Source organism: Suricata suricatta, chromosome 8 (genome assembly GCF_006229205.1).
Source record: "Suricata suricatta isolate VVHF042 chromosome 8, meerkat_22Aug2017_6uvM2_HiC, whole genome shotgun sequence".
NCBI lineage: Eukaryota > Metazoa > Chordata > Mammalia > Carnivora > Herpestidae > Suricata > Suricata suricatta.
In genome coordinates this window covers 135418832-135434079 of record NC_043707.1, presented here as the reverse complement: position 1 = coordinate 135434079, position 15248 = coordinate 135418832, and the positions used below count along the sequence as shown (strand labels likewise).

Below are 15248 nucleotides of genomic sequence, written 5' to 3'. Positions count from 1 at the left end.
AGAATGTCGTTAGGCTAGGAATGTAGCTAGTGGAGATGGCAGCTACCAAGGCCTGCAGGCTGCACCAAACCCGGGGGACCGCCCGACAGCAAAGCCCGGGGCCAGGGTGGACGCTGTCTCCTGTTTGTACAGCCGTTTCTTGCTCCTCGTCTATTCCCTCTGTTCATTGAACTATGGGGGCTGCAGCGCTGGTGTCTCCCCCCTCCCACTTCCGACCTGGAGGGAAAGAAATTCGCCAAGGTGAATCTTCTCCACCTTGGATTTCTAGTTACGTATAAAAAATACCACACACACACAAAACCATGAAATGGGGAAGAATCCTCCACGGTCCTGGCTGCCCCCCTGCCTATCAGTTCCGTGTTTGGTGATCCTCTTGTGACACGTTGTCTCTGCCATCACAGGTTTTCATACTGTTTATTTTACGCGTGTATTTTCACAAACATTCTCTGTGTTTCCTCATGGTCTTCATCCTTCGTTTCCACGCACGCGTACCACCCCGTGGGACAGAAGCGTCCTGACGGACGTTCCCATCCTCTGTCATTGAACGTGGACGTCAGATCTAGCGTTTGCCTGCTGGAGATAATGTTGTAACATAAGGTGTTTATACGGAAAAAACCCCCACAACTTGTTTATTCTTTTAAATTTAGAGAAATGAGGGGTTTAAAACGACCCAGGTAACATGAATTACTTTGTAATTGGAAAACAAACTCCGATAGGACAGTAATTCTAGTGACGGCAATAATCACGGCCCAGGAAGAAAAGCAGGGAGAGTTTGAAGCCAGAGCCCAGGTCCCAAAATCCTCCTTCAAGAGTCTTGAGCCCCTGGTGCTACACTGTTAAGTTTGCCAGTGAGTTTGAGATCTTCGGGCCACCGGTTACTTTTTACCCATATTGTGGCTTCATCACTGGTTATTTTATTACTAAAAATATTTTTTTTAGATTTATGTATTTATTTTGGGAGAGAGAGACAGCACGCACACACAAGTGTGGGAGGGGGAGAGAGACGGAAAGAGAATCCCAAGCGGGCTAGGCACCCTCAGCTCAGAGCCCGATGCGGGGCTCGAACTCACAAACCCGTGAGATCACGATCTGAGCCGAGATCAAGAGTCAGACACTTAACCAAACGTGCTACCCAGTGCTCCTCTGTCCCTGGCTGTTTTAACCTGGGGCTGCAAGTGACAGACTCAAGCCGGGTCTGAGAGAACAAGGACCTGACGGGCTCCTGTCCTTGGAAGGCCCGGAGCGGAGCCGCTACGGCGCGGCTGGATTCGGCGACGTCAGGAGGTGTCACCAGGAAGCCGGCTTCGGCCTCCTTTCGTTAGTGTTGCCAGACTTAGCGGCCCGACCTATGGGACGTGCAGGTAGGTTGGAATTTCAAATAAAGAACAAAATTGCACTGTTAGCAGACATGTGTCCCAAGATGCATGGGGGACGGGTTATACTTAAAGCATCACTTGTTGTTTCTTTGAAATTCTGATTTCAACACGGGGGTCCTGCATTTAACCGTGCTGTGTGCGCAGGTGGGCACTGTAAGCACCTACGGGCTTCCGACGCCAGCGGAGGAGAGGGCCGGGGGCTCGTGGCTCCACCTGGACACCTTGGGGAGGACTTTGTTGTGTCCAGCGTGGGTCATTGTGATGACAGCCCCAGGAGGGGCCTGCAGAGCCCTCCCCCACCCCTCCCCCACCGTTCCGCCTCAGCCTCCACCCCATCCCCCCTTCGGATGTGGTGCATGACATTTGCTCAGTCGTGGTCCAGTGCTCTGCCCATGCAGCCTGGCCAGACTCCCGCCCCGTCTCTGCTCACGGGAATTCGGGGGGCCGGTCTCCAAACAGATGGGGGGGATGGGCACAGGGGGTGCTTTCATCCCTGGGGTGTTGTGCCAACCCGCCAGGTGGCTCCTCGAGGAGAAAACACCGGCCCCAGCCCCGCTTGGCTCGTGGGCTGAACACGAGCAAGAAGGCGTCCGCTCCTCGGTGCCAATCGATCCTGAGACATCAGGGCAGCCTCGTTAATGGAAATAACAATCTCAGCCGGTATCCTGTGTTCCAGGGAAGGAAACATCCGCCCGAAAGGTCTTCTAATTATTCTGTTATTTCAGAAGCAGCCGTCTGCCCTCCTCCCCCAGGGACACCCAAGGGTGGTGTTTGCCAGCCTGGCTTCTCGGGCGGCCGCTCGGCGCCCACGCGTGCTGAGCGCAGAGCTATGGGGGAGACACTCAGAGGTGGCCTCTGGTCTCTCGAGCACAAACACAGCCTCTCTCACCCAGACCTCCAGGGGGAGGCCCTGCAGCCGCTCTTCTGGGCCAGGGTTCGAGTCCTTGCAGATGTTACAACCCAGTGAGCCGCCGAGAGGATTTGCCCCGACCCCAAGATGCGGCTGGGCCTGGGCTGCGGCCTCCCCTCTGAGGGCCGCCCAGGAGGGCCTGCAGGTGGCGAGTTCCGGAGAGAGAGCTCCCAGCTGACCCCCTCCGCAAACAGGCTCCCTTCCTCCTGCCCGGGGACCGCTGTGTCACACTCCCTTCTCCCTTGCCCTGTCCTCGCCCCATGCGCCAAGCCCCAGAATCCATTCAGGAGCTCCCCTGCCCCCTGCAGGTCCCCCAGCCCAGCAGAGTGGCATCCAGGCCCCTTCCCAGGGCCGCATCCTCAGGACGCCTCAGCCCGCCCCCCACACCCTGCAGAAAGGCGTTCCACAAGGCAGGTGGACGTGTCTGTGCACGTGTCACCTCACCCCTGTGTATTTGTCTATGCAACACCCTGCAGAGAGGAGGCTCCCTCCCACACTGGCCCCGACCCCAGCGGCCCAGGGCGTGCCGAGGGGGTGTAGGGCTGTGACATTGACCTTCCTGGCTGCACTTTACACCTGCTGCAGGAGGAAGGCAGATGTGAGAGGCAGGGCCCGTCAGGCCCCATCGGCGGCCACGGGGACACCCAGGAGAGAGGGTGACGCAGCAGGGTGTCTTCTGCTCGCCCATCCTCCATGTTCTCTCCCCTCTCCATCGGACTTCCCCCTACCCAGTCTGGGCTCCAAGATGATGCTGCTCTACACAGGCTGCAGCCGGTCCATCAGTAATGGGACCAGAGTCGGGGGAGGGGTGTTCTTGCTCAGCTGTGAAAGGTTGGCCATGGCCTTGGAGGAGGGTCACAGGGCCGGTGCAGCATGGCCTCCCTGTGTGTCTCTTCCCTGGGGCTCCAGCTCCTGGTCCCTCCCGCTGGCCCTTCAGGCCTGGGGTGGGGAGGGAGGGGGAAGGGCCCTCCCCGGTGCTGTCGGCAGCCAGGCGCACACCAACCCGTGCGCTTCCCACAAGAGGCCCAGACCTTCGTGGGGAACTTCTTCCCAGCTCTCCTCAAGTGACCCTGCCCCGTGGGCGCCGGAAGCCTAGGCCCTGGGCTGAGACACCTTCCCAGGGATTTCCCCACCTGGAGCTGGTGGGGAAAGAGCATCTTCTCCTGTGACAAGGAACTGTTTGTGCAGCCGCCTGGGGAGCAGGCAGCCAGGGCTCCTGTTCTGGGCAAAGAAGCCAGTTAGACAAGAGGCACGAGGGTTTCCAGTGTCCCGGTCACCCCAGAATCTTGTGACACCCATCCCTTGTCCAGTGCGGTGAGCCAAGCAATCTCACTTTTTTTTTCCAGCTTAAACTAAATGGATTGGATTGTTGCCACTTGGACTTAAAGAATCCTGTGGGAAGATAGGAGACACCATCCTAAAGTCAAATTAGAACCTGATACTCACAGGCATTATGAAGGACACAGGCAGAGCCCGGGGCCCCACCTGGGGGTCAGGAGGGCTTCCTGGAGGAGGAGGTGCTGAGTCGAGTCTTGAAGGATGAGTAGACCTCGACCTGGAGAGGAGGTGGGCACCACACGGGGAATCCCAGGCGGGAGAGCCGCAAGCAGCCCGAGTTGGGTATGGGGCCACGTGTCGTCCTGTGCCACTGGAGAGGACGGGCCAGTGGTGGGTGTGGGCGGCAGGGGGGCCCAAGGCCAGACCCTCAAGCCTTGAAGGCCACCAAGGAACATGGACCTTTTCCCAGGTCGTTCCCAACTTCTCACACCGGATCACCACACAGAGGTGGGGTGACTTGAAGACCTAGGACAAAGGACATATGTTCTAGAAACAAACCATGCTCCCAGATTGAAGGAAAATATTATTGTTTTCTAAAAGTGTAATAATTTTGAGAGTGAGCACGTGTGCACAAGTGGGGGCGGGGCTGAGAGAGAGGGAAAGAGAGAATCCCAAGCAGGCTCCGCACCATCAGAGCCTGATTCGGAGCCCAAACTCACAAACCATGAGATCATGACCTGAGCCAAGGTCAAGAGTCAGACGCTTAACTGATTGAGCCACCCAGGCAACCCGGAAGATTTATTTTCGCACGAAAACAACCCTGGAGCAAAAAAACCAAACTCTATCCCTTTCTAATATAAAACACAAGGCTTCAAAAAGATTCCCCCTTGAGGTAAGTGAGGATGGTTGGAGGGGAGAAGTTTGAGCGTCACCTCCTGGGCGGCAGGGGTCATCGAGAAGCTTCCGGCCCTGGAGGGGTCCTGGCAGGTGGCTGTGGTGTGAGGGCCCAGCAAGAAGGGGGTGGGCCCAGCTGCCAAGCCAGCTGGCGCATGGGGTCGTTCATTCAGTCTACAAAGACCTTTGCGTGCAGGGGACTGGGGGGTAGGGGCGCACTGGGGACCCGGCCGCAGGTGAGGCAGGCCAGGGCCTCCCTTTCCACACCACGCTATGATATGTCCCTGGGCACCCCAGCCCAGCAAGGGCCATCAACTCACCGCTCTGGCCCCATTACCTGGTACACAGTCGGCGCCCAGTAGGTGCTTGCTGACTCTGTCAGTGACTGAATCAATAGCGGTGGGTCAGGCTGTGTCGCCATGTGTTTTCCATCAGGGGCCAGGCCCAGTGTCTGCGGCTCTGCCCACACGGCCCGCTCCGGCTCTCAGATCCGCTGCTGATACTTCCTTCCACGCCTGAGCCCGGTGCCAGCAGCCAGTGCCGCTCAGGAAGCTTGTGGCCCATTTCGGCCCCCTGAGTAGGATGTTGGGAGCGAGGACACGAGATTCCTCCCGCCCTTGGCTTTTCCAAGACACCTGGGAGGCCCGTTGGGAGGTTGAGAGCTGGTTGGCCCATGGAGTCAGGAATACTTGGGTTCAAACCCGGGCCCCGCTGCCCTGCTGCGGATTTTCCTGATATTTACTGATATTTACCAGCGTGGGCTCTGTTTCCTCCTCTGTTAACAATAACACACTCTGCTTTCTGCAAGGGAGGCGCAGAGCTGGGTTCCGGGGCGGCCCCCGCCCGGAGAGCCCCATAGCGCGCCTGGGCGGCCGGCGCCACAGCGAAGGCAGGACGCGTGCCCCCTGCCAGGCCTGTCCCTCTCACAGCCGCAGGTCTCTCTCAAGCCGCGGATTTGTCTTCTGCAAGGGTGACTGAGACCCGGCCCTGCACTCAGGAAATGACAGGAGAGTGAGAAGCAGACGCCCTGAACGGAGTGTTCTCAGGTGCCGCAGGTGACCAGGGAGAGGTGGCCTGGTGGCCACCAATGAGCTGTTCTGATGTCACATTGCCCCCAAGTTTGCGTTGGCCCCTTGGAGAGCACGGAGTCCTCTCAGTGCCCCCTTAACTGTCAACACCAGAGCCATTGGAGGCCAAGTTGTCCATCTGGCAGCCCAGCCCAGGCCGCCCACTCAGCCTCTCCCCTACCCTCGCCTTCTCTGACGTGCCTGGTCTCACCACAGCGGAGGCTCTAGCTCCCCATCCGATGCCCCGAAGCCCAGAACCTTCTAAGGGGGGCGGTGGGCAGAAAATCTCTCCAGGCCTTTGCTGGTCCTGTGTCCCCCCCAGCTGTCCCGGAGGACCTCCCCACCGCCCCCCCCCCAACACACACACGCTGCAGAGGTGCCAGGGATGCTTTCCTGCAACCGGCCCTTCCAGGCACAGAAAAACACAGGTTGACGATCCCACACACGGCCCTGGCTGGGCATCCGCCGCGGAGTGTCTCCCAGATGTGGCTTCCAGACAGAGCTCAGCCCACTCCTGCTAAAGTGCCAGCTGCCTGGGTGGCCTGGTATCGGAATGAAACCCAGAGGCCGCCAGGAGCCTGGGTTCGAATTGCCACCAATTTCCTGAAAGTTTCTTCTGGAGCTCTAGGCGTGCCCACTGGTTGAGTGAGGTGGGCGGGGGGAGACCCCTCACTTAAAACCAGATGTCAGCATCTGTCCTGAACCAGCTCAGGGAGATGGAACCCCACCCCCCACCTCCGCCCGCTCCCTCTGCCTCTCCTCTCCCTCTTCTCCCCTCCCCATCTCTGCAGGCTTGGCTCAGCCACCACCCAGCCACACGGCCGACAAAGACCCTGTGCAAAGGAAGCAACTTCTTAGCTGGCACCTAAAAATATTGACTTGGGTTTTTTCTTTAAATAGAAAGGAAATTCAGCTCACTCCACCCCAGTCCTCCCCTTTCTGGGTTCTGAGTGGGCACCCTGGGGACCTCACCCAGACTTGGCTTCCTGGATACTGAGCAGATGCAACTCGGGGGCACGACAGGGTGGAGGACAGAGAGGAGGTGGTTCCTGGAGGCGGCTGGGAGGAGCAGACTGGCACTTGGCTGGCCCCGGACCCCCGAGCACCACTCATCCACGGGCACTGGGCATCTGTGGCACAGACATCACAGGACAGGGGAAGCCAGACGACCCACAAAACAAGAAGGGGGCAGGGAGGCTCTGATACCCGAGGCCACCTGGCTAACTGACCTCGCCTCCCCCGAGGTCCTCCACGGGCCTGTGCCAGCGGCAGCCAGAGGCCGCGACAGGAGCTCTCCCTGGGACAAAAGGTCACTGGGCTTGATGGCTGTGCTCCCACATCTAGCTGGCTGGCTCCATACGAGTCCCCAGGAACTTGGGGAAGCGCTCACCTAGGTCCCCCGCGGCTGGTAGACCTGGAAGCTCATGGACCCATGCAGCGGAAGTCTAGAGAGATCCCGAAGGGAGCCATCTCCACGACAGGTCATTAAGAGGGGAGATACAGGGGCACCTGGGGGGCTCAGTCGGTTGGGTGGCCGGCTTCAGCTCGGGTCATGACCTCCCGGTGGGTGAGTTCAGGCCCCATATCGGGCTCTGTGATGACAGCTCGGAGCCTGGAGCCTGCTTTGGATTCTGTGTCTCCATCTCTCTCCGCCATCTCTCTCTGCCCCTCCCCTGCTTGAGCTCTCTCTCTCTCTCAAAAATAAACATTAAAAAAATCTTTAAGAAAGAAAAAAGAGGGGAGATACAAAAGGGAGATCTGGTGGGTGTGGTGTGTGGCCCCCCCCCCAATGTCAGAGAACCCAGACAGGTCTGGACGACACAGAGGAAGCCAACCAGAGCCTCACCTCTTGGCGCTGGCGGGGGGAGACTGGAGATCCCTTTTGTACCGTTTGAAGCCCCTTTTCTTGATTTGATTTGTTGTGGGTTTTTTAATTTTTAAAAATATTTATTCGTTTTTTGAGAGAGAGACAGAGTGTGAGCAGGGGAGGGGCAGAGAGAGAGATGGAGACACCAAATCCAAAGCAGATTCCAGGCTCTAAGCTGTCATCCCAGAGCCTGACATGGGACTCAAATTCACGGGCCGGCAGATCAGGACCTGAACCGAAGTCGGACGCTTAACCAGTTGAGCCACCCAGGCGCCCCTCTCGATTCGATTTGTATCCGAATCAAAATTAAACATGCAAGTCGTTTTTAAAATACCGGAGGGCTACAGGCATCACCAAACAGCCCAGCAATTTCCTGCCCCACCCCCACGCCCACGTGCTACACCCAAGAAGTGACTCGTCCGAACCTTTCAGCCATTATTTTGGGTATCTACCGCCATATTTCTCAATAGCCTGCTTATCCTCCAGTTTCATATTTCTTTTCATTTTGATACCACCTAAATATCTTGAATCTAAGAAATGACAGAGGAGAGAATATTTTTTTAATTTATAGTTTATTGTCAAGTTGGTTTCCATATAACACCCAGTGCTCATCCCCACAAGTGCCCTCCTCCATGTCCATCACCCCCCTTCCCCTTTCCCCCTCAGTTTGTTTTCAGTATTTAAGAGTTAGAAGAGGGGGTGCCTGGGGGGCTCAGTCGGTTAAGCCTCCGACTTCGGCTCAGGTCAGATCTCACATCCGTGGGTTCGAGCCCCGCGTCAGGCTCTGTGCTGACAGCTAGCTCAGAGCCTGGAGCCTGTTTCAGATTCTGTGTCTCCTTCTCTCTCTGACCCTCCCCCTCTCATGCTCTGTCTCTTCTGTATCAAAAATAAATAAAACATAATTATAAAAAAAAAAAGAGTTAGAAGAGAATAATTTGAGCCAGGTTACCTGGGTTCGAAACCAGGCTCTGCCTCTTACAACATAACAACCCTGAGCAAGTGCTTTACCTCATCCATGCTCAGTTTTCCTTATCCGTAGTGTGGGGGGAGTACTGCCCACCCCACCGGGCTCGTGTGAGCGGGCAGTGGACCGGCACATAATAGCCTCTCAATAAATGTTGGCTCTTAATATTACAATCATCACCATCTTCCATTCCATGTTCTCCTTCCAACATCAGAATAGAGTTAAATCACAGCATTGGAGTAAGTCAGGATTCACTGTGTCCATTATTATGAGTATCTAAATATTGTTAACAGTGGAGCCGTGTGGTACTCTATGATTACATTTCCTTTCTGGTATTTGTGTGTGTGTGTGTGTGTGTGTGTGTGTGTGTGTGTGAGAGAGAGAGAGAGAGAGAGAGAGAGAGAGAGAGAGAGAGTGTGTGTGTGTGTGTGTGTGTGTGTGTGTGTGTGTGTTTTCTGTAGTTAAGCAGCACCTTGTCTTTAATTCCTATCGCTAATTCTTCCCTACGAATCTCTTGGGCTGGTCGTTTCCCAAGAAAATTCCGTAGGGTCTCTTGTCCTTGGGGAAAGGCAGCCAGTGTCCTGGGGCGGGAGGAAGGAGGGGCGGGGTCTCAGGTCCCAGTGTGCAGACTTAGATTTCACCTGCCTGCTTTCAGCAGGGCGCTGCCTTAGCCCACACCCCTCTGCCTGGTGCCCCGAGCCCAGGGCATCTCTGGATGGATTACCCACTTGCCCGGGCGGGTGGGAAACAGCCTGGCTGCACCTGGTCAGGAGGGGTCTGGGATTCCAGCCCCTTGGCTGTCAACCAGAGCCCCCCTTCTCTCCAGCCTCCTACCACTGGCAGAGGCAAATCCGTAGAGCAGCACCCCCCCCCCCCCCCGCCCAGGTCTGCAGGGTGTGGCGGCTGGCTCCTCAGTGCTCCCACTGCGGGCACGGGCTGTGCTCTGCCCCGCTGCTTCCCGCTCCGAAATCTCACCACCGTCCCTCGTCAGCTGTCTTCTTGCCCATCCTCTTTGTCCTCCTGCACTCACACTTGGAAAAAACCAGTTTTTAGTGTTTATTTGTTTTTGGAAGAGAGAGAGAGAGAGAGCATGTGCAAGCAGGGGATGGCCAGGGGGAGGGGTAGGACAGAGGATCTGAAGCAGGCTCTGTGCTGATAACACAGAGCCTGATGCGGGGCTCAAACTCATGAACTGTGAGATCACGTCCTGAGCTGAAGTCAGATGCTCAAATGACTGAGCCACCCAGGTGCCCTGAAAAAAAAAACATTTTAATGCAATGTTGGGAAGGAGACACATAAGTAGGAGTGTTTGGTGGCTGTGTGTCATCGAAGTCCCCCTCCTGAAAGCTCTCCTGGGAGGAGAGTACCAGTGACAGCAGGGACAGCCATGGCACTGTCACCTACGGAGGCTCCGAGCCAGGCACCGCTCCAAGGGCTTCATGAAGCAAATGCTGATGCTGTCAACGTCAGTGACTCTGGGCCGGAGGTGAGGGAAAGGGGACAGAGAACAAGAGGGACACAGTGTCAGAGGAGCACCCTGAGCTGGTCCTTCAGCCTCTGCTCAGCCTCTCAGGGAAGCCCCTGGAACGGCATTTTAAAAAAATGTTTTATTTTTATTTTTGAGAGAGAAAGAGAGAGACAGCATGAGCAGGTGAGGGTCAGAGAGAGAGGGAGACACAGAATCGGAAGCAGCTCCAGGCTCCGAGCTGTCAGCACAGAGCCCGATGTGGGGCTCGAACCTGTGAACTGTGAGATCTGATACTCATCTGACTGAGCCATGCAGACGCCCTGGAACTGCATTTTAGGAACAAGAACTTCTCCTTTGGCCCCTGTGTCCCATCGGGCAAAGGTTTGTCCCAACGGGCATCGGCCACCTGCGCCTCTGGGCTGCCCACACGTGAGGAGCCAGGGCCCCACACTTCTCCAAGCCTGGCATCCACCGGGAGCCCCACGCAGGAGGTCAGAGGAGCGCCCGGCGGTCACGGCTAGATTCCGCTTGGGGGCAGCGGGCCAGCAAAGCAGGTGGGGGTGTTGTCCCAGTGACCCCCTGGTCTGGAGACAGAAGGGACCAAGGCCAGGTCTGCGGGGACACTCCTGTGATCGCTATTATTTATCCCCATTTCACAGGGACAGAGCCTAAAGCAAAGAGAGATTAGGCGATTCTTCAAACGTGGTTGGCCTAGGATTCACCCTGAGGATGGGGTGCCTGAGTTCACCCCACTCTTTCTGTGAGTTACCTGCACAACAGAAATTAATACTACTACTAATAATAATAATAAATGCCTTATCCAGGGGGCCGGGGCTGGGCTTGGGGCCCACTCTGGAGGAAGGTAGGGGCTCCCGCATGTGACTTCTGAGTTGGCTTCGTGTCACTGGTCAGAGAGAGAAACTTCACACATAGTTTTGCTTCCAGTTTTGGAATTTAAATCTACAGCATTGAAAATAATCTCTGGCTTTTGTGCCGGCTACTTTTGAGACCCTGAGTTAGTCGCTTATGCCTGCATGCCTCAGTTTCCCCACCTGGCCGTCATGGTGTTCGAGGGTCTTCCCTTCCCCCAGTACTGATGTTGGCAGATTCTATGAGTCACTGGTTCCCCAGCTAATGGCGAAGAAAGGAAGTGTTGGCCTGGAAGTGCTTCTGGAGAGGGTCGTCTCCGGGGCAACTTCTAGGACAGGGAGCGGGGTGGGGGCTTGCACCACAAGAGGGTGAGCGGGTTACTGCTGGGGAGCAGGTGGGTGGGGGACAGCGACACCCAGGCCTGACTGGCCATTGGCTGTGGGCAGTGAGGCATGAAGGGCCAGTGAATCGAATGATGGAGAGCAGGAGGGGTGGGGGGAGCGGGAGGTGGGGGGGGAGCGGTTCAGGGCATCCCTGATGAGGAAACAGTCCAGCCAGAGCTGGCATCACCAACCCCTGCCAGAATGTGCCAGGCTGTCCGTAGAGGGATGGCAGGACCAATGTTCCAAGGTCTTGGAGATGCTCTTCCAGGAGTGAGGATGGGAACTGGTCCATCTTCACTCTTCAAACTGGTCTCTGTGGGATCAATGCTAACTTCACAAGCTCCTGGCACAGAGCGGCGCGGGGCTCGTTCCTGGTAAGTGTTTGCTGAGGGCGTAAAGCAGCTGACCCCTCCCTGGCCGGGGCCGGGGAGCACTGAGAGAGGCTGGCCCAGGCGGCTTGGGCTCATTTCTAGGGTGTCTCCCAAACACAGTAAGCCCTTCTGTGGGCGACAGGAGGGAAAAATACGTTCCTGACTATTGGAGGTCTCTGATCTGTCATTCTGGGAACAGAAGGATGACCTTTCTAGAATCTTCACATAGAACCAAGTATGAACTGAGGCCACTGAATACAGATCTCTGTCTAAAGAAAAATAGACCATGGAGAAAACTTACATAAAACAGTGATTTACTATCACTTGTTACTATCTTAAATGATCTCACTTAGCGTTTATTTTCTGTCTCTCCCACTTAAACTGAAATTCTCTAAGGTCAGGAACCTGGTCTATTTTGTTTACTCTTCTTTCTCTTGTATGCAGATTACTGCTGGTCAATATTTATTCATTCAGTACCTCACTGTTTCATTTTTAAACATACTGCACGATTAAATGAACAAATACTTGGAGGACCGCTTCCCTTCTAGAATAGGGTTTTATTGTAACACTTAAGATGTCACCACGGGGACAAAATCCACCGAAAGACTCTGGTAAAGAGTTAAGACAGATACCAAGACCACAGCCTGTTCGCTTTTAATTCATTGGAGGTGTTTTTGAAGAACTTTGCAATAATTAGTTCCATGAGCCTAAGATCATCCCTTCTCAAGGTCACAGGAAGTCTCCTCAAGCTTCATTATCACCTAATGTCTCATTTAAGGTTCCCAAAACTCTGCTCCGCATTTTCCCTTTATTCTCATGATTAATAATGTCTGATAGAGCTATAATGCAATACCATAACTCACCAGCAGGTGTCGCTGCCTAACAACACATGCCTCTGTGTGAAACCCAAAGCCAGCTAAGGCGGAGAGCCTAGGAAATGAATCAATGTACTAATAATTCATGAAAGCTATATGATCAAAGTTCTGTAAGATAAAGTCGACTCTATTTCAATTCCACTTCATGAGATAAGTATATCTTATGTTAGGAATGCAGAATAGGCCTACATTTTACTCATACGCTTCAGCGTTCTTTCTGTTCTAGTGAATCTTGCCACCCTTTCACATATGGATCCCATGCTTTTCCCGGAAAGTTTGCTTTTGCTTTTTTGGGGGGGGGTGGTGGTCACTAATAATATCTAAAATGAGTCTATTTTCAAAAACCTCTACTTTCCTTCTAATACCTTGCTCTGCATGTGTTGCACTCTGTATTTGTTGGATGATTGCCCCTCCCACCCCCAGCAAATCATGGGAAGCAAACACATAGCGCTGTTCTACGGATGGAGAAACTGGGTCTCAGAAAGGTTAAGTAATGTGTTCAAGGTCATAAGGCAGTGAATGGCAGAGCTGGGGTTTGTCTAATTCTAAATCCCTTGTCCAATCACTCCAGGCAGCAAAAGGGACCCAGAGAAGGTGGGTGCCCCGGGAGACAAAGGCTTGTGAGGACAGCAGATTCTGTTCTAAGGGCTCAAAAGGTGTCCAAGGTCTCCCTGGACAGATTTTCCATGATCAGAAAAAAACAGCTGATGTTAATTTGCTATCTAGTAATTTCTTTCCGTCATTTTCCTGAGACAGATTACAGAAGGGAACAAACTGTATATCAGCGGATATATCAGTGATGAAATGTGGGGGTCGGGGGAGGAAGGGGAGTGGAGGGGGGGTAGCATCACCAGACCCAGAGCTGCCCCCCCCCACTTACCCCAGGGGAGCACAGATGGGTTAAGACTTGAGTCAGTCCTCAAATTCCTGGATGTTTATCAGCTGATGTCACAATATTGCAAGATTTTGTATCTTTTTAGCAAACCATAGTATCAGCACTGACAGGCTGAGAAAACACCCCTTTCTCACAATCTCACAGTGTTCCATATGGCCGCGGGTCGCTGCTGGATGGCCAGCTTTCCAGCGTGGTCCTGCCCACCTTCCCGGAGTCCCGGAGGAGAGGAAGGAAGGCTCACTCCCCAGAGATTCCTTTGGGAAATTTAGGTCAACAGGATCTAATTACCCGATGGCTCAGAGCTGAGATTTCAAGATTAACGCTGAAGGAGGGTGGAGTAGGGGTGCTGAGGACTCCTAATTGGGGACCAGCAATTTCAGGGCCCACACATCAAAGGTGAGGTCACTGGCCCCAAATGAACAGATCTCACTACTTGAATTACACACGTCTGCCCCAGTCTACTCCAGAAGGTCTCTTCCAGAATAAGTGGCGGAGCCTGGAAGACTTCCACACAGGAGGCTGCAGCAACAGCCCCAGGAGAGGCTAGCGGCGGGCAGGGGTGCACACAGCCCGCATAACACACCCCTGCATGCTTACTCCTCCAGGGGACAGACCTGAAGCCCAGAAGTGGCTGGTACTTTGCAGGAATTAGACAACCCGCAGGTATACGGGTAACTTGGAAAGAACCCCACCTTCCTGGATGTTTTCGCAGTTTCCCAAGTGCTATGACATCCGGGGACAACTAAGGTTCTCACAGTGCAAAGTGGAGAAAGGGAGTCCCTTGCTCTCTTCACATTCCAAGGGCTGCGTGGCTGGCGGCGGCTGCCCGCCCCAGCGGTCTGGGTTCCCAGACAACCGGAAGCAAGAATGTTAACTGAACCTCCAGAATGCCCACTGAGCCTCACTCTGCCCACGACAGCCAGCTGGGGCTAGTAATTAATTTAAAACAAAAACAGGGGCGCCTGGGTGTCCTTTAAGCGCCCCACTCTTGATCTCAGCTCTCGTCAGGACCCCCGGATTGGTGAGTTCGAGCCCTGAGCTGCCCTCAGCGCGACAGCAAAGAGCCTGCTTGGGATTCTCTCTCTCTCTGCCCCTCTCCCACTCCCACTTTCTCTCTCTTGCTCTCAAAATAAATAAATAAACTTTAAAAACAAAACAAAACTGATCTTCACAGTGAGGTGCGAAGACGTCACACTCTGGAAACTGTAAGAGTCCAGCTCTTTCTCAGCAGCGAAGATGTAGGAATAGAGGTCCCATTCTAGAACGGGATGGCAGAGACGAAATAACGAGGGAACCGCACGATTTGTTGCAGCTCCAACCCGCTTCAGTGGACACCACACACCGTGAAGGGTGGAGGGATGCAGGGAGATGTTGCTCTTGAAACCCTAATTTCTCTAGAACGTTCCCGGTTCTAGGGTTAAGGAGGCAAATTCCTCGGATGAGCCCAAAGCCGCAAGACTCTAGAAGTCTCATCCCTAGAAGTCTCATCCGGGGCTTGAGGACCTACCACCAGTAGCTCGCGCATTCATTCAACAAACACTCACGGAGCGCCCCCTGCTGTATGCCCTGAGCCCACGTGCCCGGGCCCGCGAGGTCCGGGAGTCCAGAGAGCCCAGAGAGCCCCGTCCCTGTGGGTACCGTCCCTCCATCCTCCTCCCCTGTGCCTTCGAATTACGGAACTTCAAACTGCTGGGAATTTCAGATGAGGCAAGCAAGGCCTTGCTCCCAAGGTTAGTGAAACAACCTCCACCCTCCCAAGAGATTTAAAACATTATTATTAGTAAGCACCCCCCCCCCCGCCCCCCTCAGCCGCGGCCCGCGGGGTGTTGCAACCCCGGCCTCTCGCCCAGGGGAGGCTGCCCGGCGCTTCCCGAACACGCCTCCGGAGGGACCGAAGCTCCGGTGCCGCCCCGCACGCGTCCCGATGGCCTCCGGGTGGGGCGGGGGTGCGGGCGGAGGCGGGGGCGGCCGAGGGGGCGCGCGGGAGCGGGAGCCGGGGCCGGGGCGGGAGCGGAGGGCTGGGCCGGGGC

The 15248-nt window shown here is 55.2% G+C and overlaps 1 long non-coding RNA gene across 1 annotated transcript; it reads left to right on the top strand.

Annotated features, from left to right (window-relative positions):
• Positions 1-1054: 1054 nt before the first annotated feature.
• On the top strand, positions 1055-4096 carry LOC115300166. Its single transcript, XR_003912522.1, has 3 exons — positions 1055-1361; positions 3633-3852; positions 4034-4096. It is a non-coding gene; the product is annotated as an uncharacterized LOC115300166 (long non-coding RNA).
• Positions 4097-15248: the final 11152 nt, after the last annotated feature.